Source organism: Cupressus sempervirens, chromosome 3 (genome assembly GCF_028749045.1).
Source record: "Cupressus sempervirens isolate cs-2001-9-10 chromosome 3, ASM2874904v1, whole genome shotgun sequence".
Taxonomy (NCBI): Eukaryota; Viridiplantae; Streptophyta; class Pinopsida; order Cupressales; family Cupressaceae; genus Cupressus; species Cupressus sempervirens.
In genome coordinates, this window is record NC_143120.1 from 38995248 (window position 1) to 39013725 (window position 18478).

Consider the following 18478-nt stretch of genomic DNA (forward strand, 5'->3'; position numbering starts at 1 on the left):
GTCCCAAGTTGATTTTTATTCCATGAAATTGGCAATGTGAAAGAAGAGATCTCTATGTACACAACTCCTGATAATTCCTAAAGCTTGTTGGTCTTGTTTTTTTCCATTCAATGAGCTCTTTAGCATCAATAGGTTTGGTAATTGTACCATCAACATAAAGACTATAACCTTTTTCCATTAATCTACTCCACGCAATATCTTTCCATGTAGAATAATTGCGTGAAGTTAGAGGTGGACATTTAAATGAACCCATGATGCAGAAAATAAAAAGAGCACAAAAGAGAGACACAAGAACATAGTACACAAACCACCACCCCTCCCCCTTTTCACTCAATCAAAAGACCCCCCCCCCCCCCCCGTCCCCCACCAAAAAAAGATGCTTTTGGCACTTTATAAGTAGTGCGTGTACAATGGGCCACTTGTCAAAATGAACAAAGTGGACTTTCTAATTTTGCTTTTATAATTTCCTTTTGAGGCCCAAATCTGTCACTAAGCACTGTATCTCAGATGTAAAACAATTCTAAAAAGTACTCAAAGTATTACAATGTAGAAAAAGCCTTAATTCTAAAAGTGAGAATTTTGTCCACATAACCCTAGAATCTAACTACAGATCTAGAAACTAGACAAAAATAAACACACTTTCAAAGAAAATGAAACCTAAAAAAGTGACCAGTTGAGCCCGTATGGAGCATTTGAAGTTGAAAAATGCAAGATTATGTAGGTATAATCACCAAAAAATACAATTTCTGAAAAATCCTTGCACCAAAACCAAAAAAAACACCACCACCAAAAATTTTAGGAAATTCTACCCAATTTCAAAAAAATCACACCTAAATCAAAGTCTGAATGTCCAAGTTATGAGCTTGCAAAGTTAGGCTACCAAATCAAAAAGCAATTTGAAGAGGGGTCTGGAAGGAAAACTGCTATCTTAAATTTGATGGTCAAATGACAATCGTAGCAATTCAAAATTATGTGGGAATGATGGTCAAATGGCCATCAAATTTTTTTCTTATGAAATGATAACATCAACAAATAATCAGCAGCCTAGGGGTGTCATGGCAGCTAACTAGATGCCCGTATGGTAATGACTATACACATGGTAGAAGTTATACAATATACAAAATTGCTTACTAGGATACTTGGCTAGATGCTACGTGTCTGAGTGTTGTTTGCTGTCGATAGGCTAATGTGGCGGGTCCATTGTCCGAGCTAATAAAAAAATGTTTTGTGTCACTGGTAGAGGGGTTTGCATGGAGGAGGTGGCAATGTTTAAATTCATCGCATGGCACAGATTGGTGTGCACAAGAGACTGATAACAGCAGAGCATGGCACGGAGCGAGTAGAACACGTAGCCACTAGAGAACACCAAAAAAACAATCGCAGTGCTGGGAAAGCGATGTCGATCACCGAAATATACAATGTACGAGAGCTAGCAAATGAGATTCAGCGGTGCCAAAAAATGAAGAAAGTGGTGGTCAAAATCTTCAGACTGGCTGGAGTTCGTTGTAGCATGTGCTAGGGAGGCCGGAGTTCAAATTTGCACCGAATTTTATTTTGTGCTCGTCGAAGAACAACTTTATGCGTTGAAATACTCTTCACTATGTTTCAGAAAATAGCATCAGGGAAGGATTTAGCCACCAGTTTGGGATTAATATCCCACATGCATTGTGGGAGATCCTCACAGCTTATTTAAAAGGAACCCTTACGGCATGCTAAAGATAATGAGCTGTCGGGTTTGGTGGGAGTGGCCGCTGAGGGTATTTGTTGTAGCCGATTTTTTGTCAAAAATGATGAGATGCCCACTGAAATGAAATTGAATATTCCCTGTGAACAACAAAATATACTCTACGCAGGGCTGAGATTTGATAGCCCAGTTCTGAACTGTAAATCAGGGCCTCCAAGTGTCAATTTACAAAAAAAACTTACCTCATAGTTGACTTTGGGCTAAGGTAGCTGAGTTTGTAGTCGATCTTCATCGAATCAGTGTTTTGGATGTAATGGTGAGGTCAGGTCTAGCTCTAGATGCTCCCAATTTTTGTAGTACTCCGGATTCAGGCTAAGGTGTTGAACCCACAATGGTATCAAATGACTATGTGAAGAGAAATTCTCCCAGCTATGATACCATGTAAGAATTTTCCTTAGGAAAAAATTCACCCAAAAACTAAAAACTCAAACACAAGCACCACTATAGACCAGAAAGAGAGAGTATCATCAGAATGATGATATATTCATTCCATATGTGTTGCGAGTACACTAGGAGTGCCTGTATATAGAGGCCTCTGAGATACATTTGGAATGCCTCAAAATCAACTACATGATAAGCCATACAACTAGGCACATGTCCACCAGATATGCGTTATCCTCCATTAAGCACGAAATTAAGTGCGATGATGAGGATAAGCCTACAAGGGTGTAACACACAAATTAGTGTTGTAGACAACATGTGCTAAAAAGGGAGTGCAAATAACTATTTTGTCTACATGACAACTCAGTGAATGATACAAACTCCAATGTTGTAGACACCATGTGCTGAAATATATTTTCTTACTTCTGTGTTGTCAACATGACAACTCAAAAAGGTGCGCAAACTCCTAAGTGTCTCACAAAATAAAATAATAAAATAATGCAAAATAATAAAATAATGCATTAACCTAAGTAAACTTAAGTAAGTGTAAATAGTTAATATGTATTTAAACCAAAAAATAGTGTGGCTCAATACCCCATCTTGACCTTGCCTAATTTTAGGAAAGTGTTCACTATTGAAATAGATGCACTAGTAACCTAGCCATTGGTTTTGTCATCAGTTAGGAAGGACAATCTATTTATTTCTTCTCTAAAAAGTTAAATGATGCTAAGAAAATATACTCAACTTATGACCTTGAATTGTATACAGTAGTATAGGCTCTCAAAAAGTGGAGACATTACCTTTTTCCAAAGGAATTTGTTGTTTACACTAACAACAATGCCTTTTTTTTTTTGAATCCTCGAGAAAATTTAAGTGTGAATCATTTCAAATGGATGGAGTAGCTACTGACATACACTTTCTGATCTGATTTTAGGATCTAGACAACTATATGCTAAGTGAAATTGCATAAAGGTGTACAAATACTTAATGTCTTATGTGTAACTAAAAAGACATTAAATATTAAAAATAACATGATCAATAGAAAGATAGAGTCATATCACCAGGGATAGAGAGAGAGAGAGAGAGAGAGAGAGAGAGAGAGAGAGAGAGAGAGAGAGAGAGAGAGAGAGAGAGAGAGAGAGAGAGAGAGAGAGAGAGAGAGAGAGAGAGAACTAATTTGATTACAGAGTTCATCCAATCAAAGCAGACTACATCTCCGAGTTTAGCTCAACTGAGTGACCGATGTATTATTGATGCTCCCAAAGTTGATTTACAACATATTGTAGTCCATCCACAAATTCATTATACAAATCCTAATTTGAACCACCTTGCATACAAGCCCTCAAAGGCGCAAGACTAGTTTCTAAAGAGCAAGAAAGACTTTTCTTAAAAAGGCTTTACTACAGAGACAGATCACCATTACATCATCTCCTCCTTAAAGAATTCTTCATGATTAGAGAAACTCTCAAATTCCTCTTGGCTTCTACTAAATCAAATGTAAATGCCCTCTACCTTATTTACATAAGCCTCCTAAACCCTTTTTATAAATAAAATTATGCTATAATAGGATTTAACCATTATAACACACAAATGATCTTCCTTCAAAAAATAATTCCCCATAATCAACGTCATCTTCAAATTTACCCCTTTATCATAATTTTTGTTATGATCTCACACCAAAATTGTGGGTGGTTTTTAAGAAAGATAAGTTTGGGTGGACTAGACAAGTTTAAATGAGTTATATGCCACCTAACTTCCAATAGGTATGCATGGTGCAACGACCATCATGTTATTTTAAAATGCAGGTGGTTAAGGGTTCAAATTGTTGGTCTTCCCTTTCCCATATTTGCAACATGCAAAGGTTAAATAAGACAACTTCCTAAATATGGTTAAAATCATTGGATGGTGTAGTGATATTTAAGGGGTTGTTGGAGAATAGTGGTTGTGGGTTCAAAACCCACCAACAATATTTTTTAAACAAAAATGACATCCTGTATTTACCATCTTTGACGTGCCATGTGGCATTTGTGTATTCACTTATTGCAATGCCACATGTCTACTACATAGGATGCCATGTCATTTTTTGCCATGTCAACATGATGATATCATGTTGACATCATCAAAACAATGTTTTTTGCCTTAACTTTGAATTGCCATAACTTCTACATCCCATCTCCGATTTTGATGAAATGAATGAACCACTTTTGAGATGGTCAAATTTTCACCTTTTTTATGGCCTCTATACCTATACCCGATTTGACCAAAACTTTGATCGGCTATAACTTGAGCAAACAAACTCCTTTCGAGTCCATTCAAGTTGCATCAAGTTCATGTTGATGAGTTCTATAATCTGGCACTACCTCTGAGAGATTTTGGAACACTTTAATTTTTAGTGATAGATCCACCTGGATCACTTTCACATTGAAGCACAAGAAAGGTCAAGTAAATAAAGTGGCTAATGCCCTCAGTAGAAGGGTTTTCCTAATTGAAGAAGTCCAATTACATAGCATTGGGATTGATGCCCTCAAACATCTCTATGTAGGAGATCTAGATTTTGGAGAAGCATTTAAGGTTTTTCTGAATTAATAGGAAAATAACACATTGATTTTTCTAAATACATCATTCAAAATGATCTTTTATTCAAAGGTTCTCAAATTTTTATACCAAGATGTTCTATGAGACTGAACATCATTAAGGAGAAGCATTGTAGTGGCATCGGAGGCCACTTTGGCATTGATAAAACATCTGAACAAATCAAGAGGAGTTTCTATTGGCCTAAAATGTCTAAAGACATCAAGAAATTTGTGGAAGGTTGCACTATATGCCAGCAAGCTAAGGGTGTATCCATAAATCAGGGGTTGTACCAATCTGTGCCAATACCTACTAGACCTTGGGAGTCCATCTCAATGGATTTTGTCATGGGACTTCCTAGAAGCAAACAGGGATTTGACAGTGTATTTTTTGTTGTAGATAGCTTCAACAAAATGGTGCATTTTGTGCCATGCAAAAGTACTAATGATGCCTCACACATTGCTCACCTTTTCTTCAAAGAAATTGTAAGAATTCATGGCTTACCAAAAACCATTGTTTCAAATAGGGATTGTTGACAATCGACTAATTGTGATATGTAATTTTTTTCATTAATGGCAACACATGATGTACATGTTGACAAGAAACCTTGGAAATAAAGATACTTAATGTTTGGTGATCAAAAAATTGTGTAAGTATAGAATTTGGTTTACAGCAGTATATTGTTTTGTTTATAACATGTTGTAGACGTCATATTATGACAAGAAAAGTTACATGGCGATAGTATACATGTTGATGATGACATGTATAACCTTGGAAGTTTGTACGGACTGTACAGAACAAAGTTAATCATGTTTTGATGAAGTAAGATAGTAGAATTGAAGGAAAGAATCATTTTGGTTGCAAAACAATTACTTGTCCAATTAGGGCTGACCTCCTAGATGTTTACCCTAACTTGCAAAAATGAATTGTGGTCTTAGCTAACCCAACAATATTTTATGTAAAATCATGGTATTTATGCAAAGGACTTCTTGCGATAAGAAGTGTGTAATCTTGATGTATCATGAGAGCGAACTTTTGTGAAAGTGATATATGCAAAGTTTTGTATGAACTATCTGGTGATCCGAGATCAAGTTAAAGTAAGGCAAATAATAGTAGATTACTTGTTTGAGTGGTGAGCTCTTCATGTAGTTGAAATTGCATGTTTGGGTAGTGGGCTCATCTTGCATACATTACACTACAACTCCTAACAGGGTTGGAATCTTCTAACAAGGATTCAAATTCTCCTAATAGGGACTATTATACTAAATTTTCTCATTGACTCCTAACAGGGTCCATCCTCTAACAAGGAACATATATATCTATATATTATCTAGTGGGTATCATCCCCACCAGGGTTTTCCCTTGGCCAAGGTTTCCCTAGTTAAAAAAATATGGTGTCATGAGTTATCTTTGTGCATTGTTATTGTTACTGTTCAACATTACTTTATTGATTTGTTATGCATGGTTTAAAGTAAGTAATAATATCCAATTGGCAACTAAAGTTTGTAGATTACTGATTCACCCCCCTCTCAATAATCCCTATTTCTAACAGGGATGTGAAGTTCCAAGGAGATTTTTGGCACACACTTCACAAGAAATTGGGCACAAATCTGAATACAACTCTGCTTATCACCCTTAAACTAATGGCCAATCAGAAATGGTGAATAGGTCATTTGGGAATCTTCTTCGGTGCCTAACTAAGAAGTATAATCTGAGCTAGTATGTTATGCTCCCTCAAATATAATTTTCTTTTAATGATTCCTTGAATAGGTCCATTGGCAAGAAACCTTCTCAAACAATGTATGGTCTACATCCTAGAGGCCCATTGGATTTAATTGACCTACCATTAGACTTTGAAGTAAGTGCTCAGGAAAAAGACTTGGAAAAACTCATCAATCAAGCCCAAGAAGAGGTAAAGACTACACTGCAACAAACAACTCAGCAGGTATGAAGAACATGCAGATAAAAGGAGAAGAGAAGTTCATTTTTAGATTGGAGATAAAGTTTGGGCATATCTCAAAAAGGAAAGATTACCAAAGGGCAGGTATTCTAAGCTACACAAGAAGAAGGTTGGTCGATGCACAATTTTGCACAAAATGGGAGAAAATTCTTATGAAATATCCTTGCCCCCTACATTGTCTACTTCTCCAATCTTTAATATTGCTGACCTAACTCTCTACAAAGGTGATGCAGGTTGTGATATTGTAGGTGCCTCTACAAGTTCAAATCATGCTGATACATCAGATTTTGTTACAAATCTCCCTCCTAGAAAACTAGAGAAATTGGAGAAAATATTGGAATCCAAAGTCCTTAGGAACACCATAACTAAAACTTATATACAATACATTGTCAAATGGAAAGGATTACCTGAAATTGATACTACTTGGATGATTGAAGAATAGGTCCTTCAACATGGCACTATAATTGCACAACTTGACTCAATTGGGAACTTGAGCTTTAAAGTTCATGGGGAGTATGGTGTAGGGGCACCCCAATAAATACCAATAAAATTCAATGTTATGACTCTTTTGAAGTCTTTTAAATCATTAGGTCTGATTAGGAATGTTGGCTATTCATGTTGACCCGGTTGTGAGACCTAGTTCCAAGATTGGCATTTGATATGCCCTTGGTCAACTATGGTCAAAGGTGTCACATAGCTTATAATATTAGGAGAGAATTTTTTTTCATGTTTTTACATGTTTTGGTCTATGTTGGATTATTCAAAACCACTTTTGGTTACCTTAGGAAAAGTTGCACTAAAAATTGCAAAGTTGCTATAAAGTTGTCAAGCAACTTTGAACAACATTTTGCAAAAATTGTAATTTCAAATCCCAACAAACATATTTGGTTTGAATGGTTGTTTTAACTGTTGGTCAATCTTACATATCCCTTTCAGGTGGGTGGTAGGCAAAGAAGTGCAATTTTTCTTTCAAATCAATAAAAATACCAAGTTTTTTTGCTAAGTCTCATGTTGCAACATGTTGTATAGACTCCTTGTGAAACATAGGTACAAATTGGTGACATTTTTGGATATTATGGTGAATCACCATTCTAATGCACTTGGAATGAGATTGTAATTCATTTTCTAACTCTAGATATTCAAGTTTTACTGACTGTTATCACAATTTCTTGTGTATACCTAGGGTTTTTGACATTTTCACTCATATCTTGAGATTCCACTATGAGGATTTCACGGACCTAGGTAGAACCCAAGTAAAAAAAAATTATTTGAAGATTCTTTTGGTCTCATGTGAAAATATTCAAACAACAAGGAGAAACTTGATGCCCTAGTCCTGCAAGATCCATGTGCATGCTAGAATTGTGCAACATCAACTCCCACAAATTGCTATAGAAGAGGCTTCAACGCTTGGTATCTCATTTATAAGACTCTTATGTGAGCCTCCTCATGTTACAATTTTTGGATTAGAGTTTTGGTTCTAAGTTTTTGTACTTCCTTTGAAAATGGAGGCCTAATTGGCTAGTCCTTCTAAGTGAGATCTTAAGTTCTACTTGCTACATTCTCATCTTTGGATCCTAGTTTTTTAGTATGTTGTGTAAACCCTAAAAGGGTATTTGAATTAGTGATTAATTTCTTGAGCTATGTGGATTTTTTTGAAACTATATCAATTTTTCATATTTCAAGGGCTACAAGCCTTATCTTGAGTTTGTGAAGCAACTATTGATTGCATAGTTTAATTCCAATGGTTGATTCATGTTTTTTATGACCTAAATAGACCATGACTATGTCTTAGAGTTACCCCTGGTCCTTATGTGTTTTTTGGGAGTAATGTATCAAAAATGCCTTTTAATGCCCTTAAGAGCAACTAGTGATTAGTTGTCTTTGTAATAGGATTTCCTTATGATTGAGAATTCCCAAGAGTGTTTTAGGTTGGGATAACCATAAGCATCTTGTTAAGCACTTGTGATAGTTGTTTTGGGGTAGATCAGCTTTGTGAGGACACTTATTGTATTCATACCTTCAGTGAAGAGGATTCTAGGAACCTTGTTTTAACCCACTACATGTTCCATTGCATCGAGTTTCCTCTTGGATATCTATTTCATTATCCATGTGATCCCCTCCTCTGTAATCCTTTTCCTCTCTCCTTTGACTTGGTTCAATTCTAAAGCCTCCTTCTTTGTCATTAAGTATTATTACTATGTCTTTATGAGGCTTATCCCTTCTTGAGTCACCATTCCTTTCCTCTGTGATTTCTACCCCCATATTTACGAGTTCTTCCACAATCTCAACTTCCTCTAATTACATTACTAAGGGCCCTTGGGTATGTACTATGGGTGGTGTATTTTCCACATGACTTTGTGGTTTTTTATTTCACATCTAAATCAACCTTCCTTCATACTATGTTCTTAAGTCAGATTTGAGGAATTTAGGGCAAGTCATATAGACCTCATCTAGACTTTGGATAAGAATTAGCTTTAGAGTCTTGATATTTATATCCATATTTATAATTAGTATATTGTTCAATCAAGGAACTCCTTTTTCTATTATACCAACATTTTGGCCAATGTGATTACTTGCAACCTTAAAAGATCCAAAACTATTAATTCCACTAGAATGTCTATGTCGTTTTCTACACAACTCTATAGTTTTCCATTTTGCATCTAAACTTCCTTATACTTTGCTCTTGACTCATATTTGAGGAATTTAGGGTAAATTGTATAGACCTCCTCTAGGATTTGGATAAGAATTGTCTTTAAAATCTTGAGTTTATATCTATATTTATAATTAGTATGTTGTCCAATTGAGGTGCAGCTATTTCTAGCATACCAACATATTGGCCAATGTGATTACCTACAACCTTTAAAATTTCTAAGTCTATTAATTCCACTAGAATGTCTGGAAGATAGATTGCCATGTCAACCTTGAAGTTTTCTAATCTATTGGGGTTGAAATTTGGCTACCAAACTAGAAAGGTGAAATTGTACCTTTTGGAACTAGGGATTTCATCATTGAGGATTTTTTTTTAATTTTTTGTGGCAATACATTTCAAAAAGAGGAAACCATTAGAAAGAAACATCATACTTACCTCATCCCTATATTTTGATTTGAACCATTCTACTATTTCTGTTGTTGGAGTGCCATACTCATTCCATCTTGCAAAAATACCAAATTTCTTGCATAATTCTACCACTCTATAAATACGAAAAGATTTCAATTCTATTACAGAATATAATAAATATATTTATTCCTCATGCTTTAGCATGGCTTCACTAATCAATTGGGGATTTTTAATAACTACGCCATCATTAGTTTCAAGAACCTTGATAGGAATTTAGGTTTGGGTATATAAATATTGATCCCTCTTAGGATAAGAGATCATATTTCAATGATTCCTCTTTTGCATCCAAATCTAACCATCATGGTTCTCCTAACCTCTGCCAAACTCTTGAGGTCGATGGTATTGATCAACAAGATTCTCGGCATACTTTGTTTGCACAAAAAAGGAGAATTGTTTGTTAAGTTTTTCCACTGTGAAAAATGTTAGATAACTGAGAGGGGGGAGGGTGGGTGAATAAGTTATCCCCAAGTCTTTAATATCAAATTTCAATAAATTAATAACTTAAAAAACCAATTAAAAATCTCCATAATAGATCAAAACTTTACAATAATAATCAATTCAATTATTGTCAGTAAACTATTAACTTATGTATCAAGTATCAGAATAAACTTCATTAACCTTATGTATAGCAAATTGTAGGAAGAAATAGTAAACATGAAATAAACCTAAAAAGAAAACTAAAACAAATAAAAACAACTAATTTTCCAAGAATAAATACAATAAGTTTTATATAAAGCTAACTTTCTCATCTCATAATGACATTCTAATTTTCTCACTCCTATCATTACAATTTAATTAGTTGAATTTAATTAATAATAATATAACCAATTGAACATGCATTTCACATTCCTTATTTTTCTATAAAACTATTTAATCTTATATGTCTTCCCTTATGCATTTTATTAAACAATGAACTCTAATAAATAGACATACGGTGGCTAAAGAAAAGAAAATCAAAAGCAAAATGTTCATTAAAATTTACATTTAGCCAAACAAGGACTAAATCGAGTGCAACAAAGATATTATTTCATGGACATAGTCTCCTCAAATTTAGTTGAGATAATTATCGAAAAAGCTTGCGAATGAAAATTGTTGAAGCTTATTTAAATGACAAATTTGAGTACATTTTGGTGTGTCTTATATCATTGAACTATCTCAAATTAAACACGGTTACAAATGTCCTTTGTTTAAAATGTTCTGATCATTGAAATTGTATGAATCAGACATGAAATTTTAATTTATTTTAGACAGACTCTAAATATAAATTTGAGCGTGAGCTCTAATTTATTGCTATCTCCAAAATAATATTGACAGCTGCCTCAAAATATAGCAAATAAAATTTCGATGCATTTTTCAGATGGTAGTTTGTTGAAATTCTTTTATTTTATTCTAATCATATAAAATTTCATAGAAATACATTCAATTATAATTCCTGTAGTTAAAGTTATTATTAGAATAATTTAAAAAATAAAAAATATATATATGATAACTACATACACTCGGAATTTATTTAATTCAATTTTAGAGAACAAAAATTCTTCTATTTTCCAAAGAGTGATAGAAGAAAAAGAGGCATTCAAATGTCTACGAGGAAAGGAAAAGAAAAAACACCCGAATAGAGAAATGAAGTTGGGTTGAAGCTTTCAGCTCTACAAATCCCCCAAATTTTTCGTTGCTCCCATTTATATGTATGTGCTCTCTCTGTTCCCTTTTCTTTTCTTTCCCTGCCATTTTAAAATAAAATCCCGCAACCCCTGTAGAAGAAGTAAATGTAAAAATTTAAGGAAAAAAGGTTGAGGTGGTAGCTTGGGCGGCTGAAGGAAATGGCTGCCCATATCTTAATAAATGGAGGAAATGGGTATCCATGCTCAATGAATTGAAAACGTTGTCTATTCTTAATAAATAAAAATTGTTCCCCATTCTTATTAAATAGCTACGTACCAAATTTATTTATGGTGGATTTTTTTTTTTTTTCTTTTTACTTGATTTTAGTTATATTTACTTTCACTAAGTCACATCTTGTTACATTGTAAAGAAAACGACTAATTGAACTATATATTTTATTTCATCATTTTATACATTCATTCTATGTTTTTTTTCAAGTTATAAAGAAAATGAATAAGCTATGTGCTCTATCTTCACATTCTCATATGAAAATTTCTAACATCTCTTTTATTCGAGAATAAAATGTTTTGTTTAATATAAGGAGCAAAGTAGAGATAAAATACAAAGTAAGAGTAGTAATAAAAACAATATTCTAGCATGTAATGATGTCTAAGTGGTGTGTGCGGCTACCAGACGATCCTCATCTACCCTTCCGAGGATCTAATCTCCTCTAGCTTGGTCACACTCTTGCCTTCTTCCTGCAACCACTCAGACACATTAGTAGGTCAAAATCCAATGTTAACTCTTAAGTCATAAATTAATTTAATTTCACATATTATATAAATAATTAAAGAAAATTACTTGTATCCTCATAAGTAACATGAATATTGTAGATCATACCATCTATATCACATCAATTATCTATTAGAGATAAATTAAAATATTTCACAATTTAATTAACTAATTCCATATAATCATCCAAAATAAAATCTATTAATGTAAAATTCCAACAACTTAGTCAACAGTCATATAGTCCTAGAGATATGCTAGAAAACACATGTATCTAAGGGCGAGTTGTGACACCCCTTGATGTTGGTGATTGTTTACTTGGTTTATCCTTGGCGTGTCAGCTAAGAAGGCAACCTTCTTACGGAATAATCATTATCTGGCCCTTTCAATCTCTTGTTTTTAAATTTGTTATTAGTTGTGTCCATGTTGGCCATCCTTAAAAATCACACACTAAGGGAAGAACTAAGCTTGGGGAAAAAAAGTCAACTTTGACTATTTAACACTTTTTAGTCTAGGAATTAAGCTTAGTGTGTGTTGTTTAAGCTGTTCCATCCATGCTACCCACAAGTCATTTGAAGAAGCGAGTAAGCATTCTCTCAATTCTATTGAACCTTGATCCCTAGGTTAACTGGATTGTATTACCAATATTGTAAATGGTAGTATAAATTGTATTAGGTAGTTGTAGTTTTTGTAGTTCGATACATACTACAAATAAATGTTTGGAAGGAGCTAAAGATATCAATTGGTGTATGTTCTGAGGTATTATCAAATTTCATTAAATTGTAAATTTTAATTTCTTCAATCATCAAAAGGAGGCCAATTGAGAGCGGCTTATCAGGCACACTCAAACCATTGGTTGGAGGTGGGGTTGTATGATTTTCTCCAAGTCTCTCAGCTATGACATTGCTCCAGAGTTGCTCCTAGCTGTGGTGTGAGGTGGGATCTCTCCTATGAGCTGCAGTACCATCGATCACGATGATAAACTTATTTTGACCCCAATATTCAAATGTTTGGGGTGTGCTTCTTCTGTGTCGGTTGAATTACTTAACTAGGGGAGAGGACCCAGTACGTGAACATCCTAACTTTGCGCTTATCAAAATCTCATGTAAAAATTTTTAATTGCTCCCAATTTTTTACAGTAGCTTACTTGGTGAGTCACCTACTTATAACTAAGGTTTCAAGTCCACATCACCTGTTATGATGCCACATCAACATGCTTTTTGCCGAGTTGTCCAAAATAGCTCAAAAAAAAAGTGAGACCAATGGTCGTGCATAAAGGGTACCCATAGTTGAACAGCTAATGTGGCATCACATCATTGGTTAATTTTTATAACTAAAAGTACATTTTATTCAATTTTAGGTAGTTAGCATTGTACTAACAACTTTAAAGTCACGAGTATTGGTACAATGTTGTCAAAAAAAATTGGACATTAAGTCAACAAGTGTAGGTATCAAGTGAACAACTCCATTCACAACTATTGGAACGCGTTCAAGTACTGGGTCCTCTCCCCTAAGTCGTCGTTTATCTATTACAAAAATGTTGTGCAGGGCCCGACTTAATACTGTCTATCTTGTTATGTCATGTTCCGCTTGTTCCTCTCTACAACATGGTAACTTGGTTATCCGATCCAGTTTGTTTAAGTGAAGACATATTAATTGAGGGCACACTTCTGTATGTTGTTATGTGAAAGCATCCGATGAACATGTGCTCCGCGGAAGACTACTTTTACTCTCCAACTATGTATGAATCCGCAAATCTTAAACTGAAATTTCATTTTGTGAAAACCTTGGGCTGCTCTAATTAGCTGGTCCCAGACACTTGAACTATCTTGTCATCTACCTCTGTTCAAGGGCCCTTTTTAGCTTCCTTGTTTCAACTGATAACCACTTTTACATAATCAAACTATTTGTGAATTATCATATTTTAATTGTAAACAATTCGTGAACTAGCATTGGATATACTGAAAAGGTCGGCGAATGTAGGATAAGTGCAATACTCATTGCTAGCGCCTAATAATATTGTAATCTTTGAAGATCGCAGGATCAAGCTTTCATATGTCAAGCCACAACCACATTTACTCTGTCTAAATGTGGTTGAAGCCTAAACATAAGAAAGCTAATAGTAGTGTTTTTATTAAAAGGAGCAAAAACAAGCTTATTCTTAAGAAAGGCAAATTTCCAAGAACTGATTGTAATAACAATTTAAATTTAATGCTAAACTAAATATTTCTAAAAAGGATCATTAATGAAATAACAACAAACATATCTTACCTTATATTTCTTAGAACAATAATACAAACAATTTTTTTAAGGAGGACAAATGGAACATGAATATTAAAGTTATCAAACTAGTTGATAAAGAAATGAATTATTTGAAATAGAGAATTACAATCCAAACAAAATTAATAGAGCTGGAGATGGGAGGAGATTAATTATACGTTAATCGTTGAAAACTCTATTAAAATAATTATGCAAAAGCCAGATTAAAAACATCCTAATTTAAACTATCATACAAATGTGAAAAATACAAAATTTGAAATTCATTAATGCAAAAACGCTAATAATTTATGGTCTTTTTAAATTTTATCCTCAAAAATTTTCTCGCCTCCTGACATAATTTCACACATAGAGGGAAAGCAGGGCACCCAGAATTGTTCGAAACTGGGATGAAACAATGTTCAAACCCTCCCACTACAAAACAACTGCATCGTAAATAAATCTCTCGAATCAGACGAGTAAATGTTGGTCAAAGATAGAATCAACTCCCTTATTGAGGAGGGAAGGGTGTTAAACATTGCTTATGATGTTCTGTCTACAGAAGAGGCGTCAAGCAGCACATTTCAAAGAGCGGAAGTGAAAGAGATCCAGCATTGTGCCGATTGATTCACATCCGGTGGGTATAGACGCCTAGGGAAGACTTTTCTTCTCCAGCATGTCTACAATTTCACCAAAGACAGGTTTGAGATATCTATTTGGCTTTCAATTTCTCAGACCTATTCTATTTCAAAGTTGCAGCACGACTTAGCCTTCCATTTAGGTTTAAGAAAAGAAATTGTAGATGGTGATGTAACAGAAGAGCGACAAATTGAAGGAAAGCAAGTGTTTAATAGTTCTGGATGATGTGTGGAAGCCCGTAAAAGAGGACAATTTGATAGAGAGGCTCGGTTTGACAATTGGGCATAACTGCAAACTTGTGATTACATCTAGAAACAAAGTGCAGAAATGTGAAGGCAGAAATGTATGAGATGGAACGTTTGAATGAAGAAGACAGCTGGGAACTGTTTTGTATGTATGGGTTTCCAGAGAATGAGGGAAACAGAGCACCTGAACAGCTTGTTGATGTAGCTCATAAAGTTTCAGAGGAATGTGGAAACCTTCCATTGGCCATCAAGACAACTGCAGCATCTCTGGCAGGTGCAACACTCCGAAGGGAATGGGAGTCCAAGTTAAAGCAGCTTAAAGGGGTATCTGCTCTCAATAAACCCATGGAAGTCCTGAAATTGAGCTATGATTGCTTGCCTCCACATCTTAGGGCTTGTTTTGCTTATCTCTCCTTCTTCCCTGAGGATGAGAAAATAGATTGTGAATACCTAGTATATCTATGGATAGGTGAAGGCTTCATTCTAGAAGGAGAAAGCCAGTGGGATGCTGGATGGAATTATTTATATATGCTTGCCAATCTTTGTTTGGTTGAAATAGTGGAAGAATTACGGAAATCCATTTTCAGTGATGAAGCTGAAGTCAAGAAATACTGCATTGTTCATGATTTGCTTCTTGATTTGGCCGTGCATATATGTAAAGAAAACAAATGTGCTTTTGAATTCGATGATGCCTTCACAAAATCCCCTTCCAGGGAAAAAAGTGTTGATTGGTGCAGGGTTTTGTTGCCCAGGAAAGAGATAAAATGGGGGTTTACGGAAGAAAACTTTCCTGCATATTCTCCCGACCTTCTCCGGACAATATCATTGTGTAGCAATTTCATAACGGAAATTCCTGCCAATTTTTTAATGAAAATGGAAGTACTGCGGGTTCTTGACTTGAGCAGGACTGAATTCATCAAGACATTACCTGATTGTGTTGGAGATATGAAGCTTCTCAAGGTCTTGAACTTGTCGGGCGCAGGGATTTGGGAGATACCAGGGTGTGTTAGAAGGTTGAAGAGACTTCGCTTTCTCGATGTTTCTATTGGACCTGGTGTTTTGGATATACCAGTGGGGATTGGTGAACTGAAATGTCTAGAGCATATCAATGTATACAGATATGGGTTAAAAACATTGCCAAGGGGAATCTCAAATCTCATGTCTCTCCGGACACTCAGATCAGATTGCTTGCGTCTCTCTGTCGAAGGTGAACAAGAGTTGAAGTTAGAGGATGTGGGGGGTATGATCCAGCTACAAGAATTAAGCATAGAGCTTGAGAGAGAATCACAATTGGAAAGAATAAAAGAAGGGATTTTGGGGCAGTTGGTGAAGATGCGCCTCTTCACTGTTGAGATTCATTCTCGGCTCCCTCGTCCCATGTTTCCGAAAGAAACAGAAGATTATGACAGATCTTGGAAAACTACGTCTAAACAACTTTGCTGTGACAAGTTGTTTATGCAGATTTGTAAATTTAAGGGAACTCAGGTTAGTGAATTGCGAATGGAGTAGTTATCCAGAATTCCAAAAAATGCCAAACTTAGTGAGTTTGCAGTTGGAGCATAACTACAGCTGCAGAGAGATAACAGAGGCTTTCGGAAAGTCAGGTGGGTTTCCAAACTGCGGTTCTTGGTGATGAAAGGTTTCACTCAACCGAAGGAGTTTCCCGAATTGGAGGATGGAGCGAGGCCATGCCTCGAGGATTTTAGGCTTCGAGAGTGTGCGAGACTGAGAAGAGTTCCGGAGGGGTTGGAGAAATTGAAAATGCTCAAGGAGTTCAACTATTATGAAACAGGTACTGATGGATTAAGAGAGAGATTAAAAGAAGGTGGACAGGATTGGCAAAAACTTAAAGCCCGTAATCCGCGGGTGATCATTACTGATGAACGCGGCTATGCTACGCACTGGGTTTTAAGCTAAGTTTTTTAAGCATCTGTTCTTTATGTTTCATACTTCCTGCTATAAATCTACACAAAAACTTGGGAACATTTTGAAAAATAAACGAGGACACAAAGCATCAAAGTTCCTGCCTAAGTATAGCTTTTGCATATGACAAATAGCAATTTAGATAACTTTTTATACATTGGATATGTAATAGGATAAAGCATGTGATGCAATTTTTCATTGTATTTCAATAATAGTTTACATTAGCAAAGCATCTACTCAATCATGTTATACAACTTGATAGAGCAAAAGTATGTCTCGTAGCATATTAATGCATATACATTTTTCACTATACATATACGACACAAGACTGTACTTGGATATGAGACTCATGCATATACATTATTTGATTACACGTCTTACTTTATATTGACTGATATCTTTTGTGACTACCATTAATTATAGCTTGATATGTCATTATAGCTATCCATGATCCCTACAAATTCTATTTTGTGCATGTCAGTATATTGTAATTATGTCTCGTAATAAATTATTTTTTTATATTTTAAATAAATGCTAATTTGTAACTAGTCATATTTACCTTTGTTGGGAGCAATTGTTCAATCTCCATTTGTCACAACATGGTTGATGCTATTGTTTTGGTTTAATGTGAATTGACCTTTCACAGTGAAATCTCGAAGGATAAAGATGAACTTTGGTTTGTCCTGTGTGTAGTCCTCAACTTTCCTGTGTGTAGTCCTCAACTTTTGTGTCTTTCAAGCTTAGTAGTAGTTGTTCAACAATGGACTTGTTTATTGAGCATTGGATGATTTGTTTGTTATCAACTGTGATGATAGTCTTTAGGTATAATGAATATACATATGCAACCTCTTGATTGCATCTATTGCAATGAGTTGTTTTGTCTTCTAGCATTCCATAATCCTCAAATTTTAAGTTGCATTGGAAACAAAATTTATGAAATGGATTTGTGAATGAGTTAGCTACTTTGAGAACCCCATCAACCTGCAAGATATGTTTTAATATTAATGTAGCTTGTGTATGAATTAATTAGTAGTTGAAGTGTTGAATTATCTAAGTTTGCTTACATGTAGTGTTATTTGTAGCAATGCATTCAAGACATCCAATGTTCTCTTGTCTTTTAGTGTACAGATGTATGTAACAACCCAATGTGAAATGTTCTGTTCATGTTGTTCCATCGTACAATGTTTCTAAACAACATTGCAGCAGTCTTACCTCTTTGTAATTGGATTGCTATTTGCATGTATTCT

The 18478-nt window shown here is 35.0% G+C and overlaps 1 pseudogene; it reads left to right on the forward strand.

The window, feature by feature from the left end:
* Positions 1-1282: 1282 nt before the first annotated feature.
* On the forward strand, positions 1283-17288 carry LOC149564675 (putative disease resistance protein At1g58390; annotated as a pseudogene).
* The last annotated feature ends 1190 nt before the right edge of the window (positions 17289-18478 follow it).